Source organism: Triticum aestivum, chromosome 4B, assembly GCF_018294505.1.
Source record: "Triticum aestivum cultivar Chinese Spring chromosome 4B, IWGSC CS RefSeq v2.1, whole genome shotgun sequence".
NCBI lineage: Eukaryota > Viridiplantae > Streptophyta > Magnoliopsida > Poales > Poaceae > Triticum > Triticum aestivum.
The window spans coordinates 51,812,258-51,816,409 of NC_057804.1; the positions used below are offsets into that span (position 1 = coordinate 51,812,258).

At 40.0% G+C, this 4,152-nt stretch overlaps 1 pseudogene; it reads left to right on the forward strand.

Annotated features, from left to right (window-relative positions):
- Nucleotides 1–215: 215 nt before the first annotated feature.
- Nucleotides 216–3,805, forward strand: LOC123089948 (uncharacterized; annotated as a pseudogene).
- The last annotated feature ends 347 nt before the right edge of the window (nt 3,806–4,152 follow it).

A 4,152-nucleotide genomic window follows, 5' to 3' on the forward strand; every position in this document is an offset into this window, starting at 1 on the left:
ATGTGGACATTGAGGAACAACAAATGAAAAAGCTGAGAGGAATGTTCCCAGGGAAAAAAGCAGTAAGAAATGCTCACCAGCAATTGACTGTGTGAAGCAGTCAGTTGGGATTGGGGTCCTTCGAAGGAGAAAAAGAATTAAGTAGAAAAATGAGGGGGGTTTTCTGGAATGTAAGGGGTATAGGACAGGATCACAAAAAAAGGTACGTTAGAGAGATGATTGTAGATCAGAAGCTAGACTTTGTGGGACTCTCTGAGACCATAAAGCAAGACTTCACAAAAAATGAATTGCACAATTTGTGTGGAGGGAGGAACTTCCAATGGAGTTGGAACCCACCCAGAGGCATGTCAGGGGGGATTCTGATGGGAGTTAATGAAGATATGTTTAATGTGGAAATTATTGAAAAAGGACAGTATTTTTTGAGAATGTTAGTATTTGATAAGAATATCAAAATGCATTGGAATTTGGTTAGTGTGTATGGGGATGCCCAGAAGGAAGGGAAAGCTAGCTTCCTAGCTGAATTGGCAAGATTATATCATGATAATCCTCTGCCTTGCTTGGTAGGGGGAGATTTTAACATTATCAGAAATGGGAAGGAGAAAAACAAGCCTATGCTTAATGAACAATGGTCCTTTATGTTTAATGCTATTATTGAGCAAGCAGGGTTAAGGGAGCTGCCTTTGAATGGAAGGCAGTACACCTGGGCTAATAATCAGGAGGACCCTACTTTTGAGAAGTTGGATAGAGTTTTGATGTGCCCTGCTTGGGAGGAAAAATACCCATTAACCATATTGCAGGCCTTTGCTAGAGAGGTATCTGATCATACCCCCTTGTTCCTGGATACAGGGGAGACTCGTGATCACAAATACATTTTTAGATATGAAAATGCTTGGATACTGAGAGAGGGTTTTAGAGAGCTGGTGTATAACACCTGGAATGGTAGATACTTTGGGGACATGTTAGATAGATGGCAATCAAGGTTGAGAAACCTTAGGAAAAAGTTAAAAGGCTGGAACAGAAATATGGATGCTTGGTACAGAAAAATAAAAATGGAAATATTAAAAGAATTGGATGATTTAGATAAGAGAGCTGAGATTATGGGCTTAGGTGTGAGAGATAGGGATGATCAGGAAAAGTTGAGAGCACAATTGAAAAAAGTAATGTTGCAAGAAGAGGTGAAGTCGTTGCAGAGATATAAAGATTCAGAGATTAAAGATGGAGACAGAAATACTAGATATTATCATGCCAAGGTGAATGGGAGGAGAAGGAAAAACAAGATTGTTTCCCTGGAACAGGAAGAAGGGGTTATAGAGGGAGATGAGAATTTAATGGAATATATCACCAAATTCTATAAAGAATTATTTGGACATCCTGAAGAATCTAGTATTTCGTTGAAGGAGATGGAGATGAATAAAATTAATGGACAGGAGAAAGAGGAGCTTTTGGCTCCTTTTCCCTAAATGAAATCCATCAGGTGGTCTTTGGGATGAAAAGAAACAAAAGCCCTGGCCCTGATGGGTTCCCTGCTGATTTTTACCAAGATTTTTGGGAAGTGGTGAAGTGGGATCTGAAATCCTTGGTAGAAGGGTTTGCAAAAGGTGAGATTAATATTGCCAGACTTAATTATGGTATTATTACTCTTGTCCCAAAAACTAATGATGCTAAACAAATTCAGAAGTTCAGGCCTATTTGCCTGTTGAATGCCAGTTTTAAAATCATTACTAAAATTCTGATGAATAGATTGGCCAAATGTGTGGCCCCTGTGATTTCCAGAACCCAAACTGCCTTTATCAAGGGCAGATACATTATGGAAGGGATTGTGATCCTGCATGAGGCCCTGAACTCCTTTCACAAACACAAAGAAGATGCCCTGGTGTTTAAAGTGGATTTTGAGAAAGCTTATGATAAAATCAAATGGCCTTTTGTGATACAGATGCTAAAAATGAAAGGATTTCCTGATAAATGGTGTGACTGGGTGATGGAAACTATGAGAGGACATGTAGGAATCAGGGTAAATGATGAAATTGGCCCGTATTTTAAAACCTTTAAAGGACTGAGGCAAGGAGATGCTATGTCCCCTTTGCTGTTTGACATAGCTGCTGATGCCCTGGCTTGTATAATGAGTAATGCCCTGGAGCATGATCTGGTTAAGGGGGTGCTGAATGGAAATGGAGAAAAAAGGGGTTAATATGTTACAATATGCTAATGATACTATCTTCTTGATCAAGGATGAGGTGGAAAGTGTTAAAAATCTTAAACTTATACTTGGGGCTTTTGAGCAGATGTTTGGGCTCAAAATAAATTTTCATAAAAGTGAATTGCTATTATTTGGCAAAGCTAGAGAAAAACAATCGACCTATCAGGATATCCTAACGTGTAAGATGGGAGACTTGCCCATTAGGTACCTGGGGATGCCTGTTTCTGAGAATAGAGTTGGGAACTCACACTGGGAATGTGTGACAAATAAAATTGAGAAAAGGTGTGGATGTTGGCAGGGGAAGCTACTGGGTTCTATTGCTGGAAGAATCACCCTGGTGCAAGCCTGCTTGACTAACATGCCTTTGTTTATGATGTCCTTCTATGCTGTGCCTAAAGGGATCATAAAGAAAGCTGATTTCTTTAGATCCAGATTGGTATGGCAAGAAGATGAGAATGTAAAAAAGTACCATCTGGTGAATTGGAAAGAGTGCTGTCGACCTAAAGACATGGGGGGTTTAGGGATACTGAATTTAGAGATTATGAATATTGCGCTCCTAGCAAAATGGTTTTGGAAAATGGAAAATGGAAGAGGTCTGTGGCAGGATGTTTTGGATAGAAAATATAGAAAAGGGAGATGTTTAGCTTTAGTAAGCAAGAAGCCTGGGGATTCCCAATTTTGGGCTAGTTTGTTGAAGATCAAGGAAATATTCTATAGATTTGTTAAGAAAAAAGTAGGAGATGGGAGGAATACTAGGTTCTGGGAAGATACCTGGGTGGATGATAAACCTTTGAAAGAGGCTTACCCTAGGCTGTATGATATATGCTTTGACCACAACATTAATGTGGAAGAGGCTATACAGAAAGGGTGGGGGGTTCAAATTTAGAAGAACATTGCATGGGGAAACTTTAGGGCTTTGGAATTGTTTGAAAAAAAGATGTGAGGAAATTCATTTGCAGGGAGGGGCAGACCAAGTTCTCTGGACCCTAACTGCAGATCATAAGTTTTCTGTGGGGTCCTTATATAGGAAATTGATAGCAGTTGGGATAATCTTCCCACAGAAATACTTATGGAAAACAAAGTTGCCTGAGAAACTGAAAGTATTTGGTTAGTTAATAAAAAGAGTATATTAACTAGGGATGTGCTGCTTAGAAAAGGCTGGAAGGGTGGGAAAGGATGTGTGTTGTGTGGGAAAGATGAATCAATTGACCATTTGTTTTTTTCCTGCTCCACTGCTTCACTGTTACGGGGTTTGGTCAGATGTGTGTGTGGATTTAAAACTGTCCCATCAAATGTAAAGGACTGTTTTGGGGGGTGGATTAGGAAATTTAATAAAGAGGAGAAAAAATGGTTCTGGTGGGGATTGCAGCCCTGCTTTGGGCAATTTGGAAAAGAAGGAATGCAATTGTCTTTGAAAACAAAAGGATAAATGATCCTTTGTATGTTGTCAAACTATTATGCAGGTGGTTGACTGACTGGTCCGTCCTACAGATAAAGGAGTCGTCAAGAAAAACTTTGGAGCTGGGAGCAAGGGTGCTAGAACAGGCAGCAAATGAGGTGTTCACTGCTAAGCAGGGATGGAGGATCAATGTGGCAAGGCTGGAATGAAGCTTCTCTTGCGAGGGTGAACCTGATGTTTGTTGCTCCTGATGACAGAACCCTTGTGTCCTTTCTTGCTTCTTTTGCTTTAGGTGTAAAGATGATTTGGCAGTTTGAACTTAGGGGTTAATTTGTACTCAGGTTATTGGAATTCATGGCTGGCCCCTGCTGCTAGGGATTCCTGGTGGTGTTGGCAGCTATGTTCTTTTCTGTTCTTTCTCCTTTTTTTCATTTTTATCTCGCCTGTAGAACTCGGTGGTTTTCAGTAATGAAAATCGGAAGGGGCAAGGCCCTTCTTTGATCAAAAAAAAATTAATGCGCGGGTTTCCTGAGAAATAGAATATTTTTTTAAATAT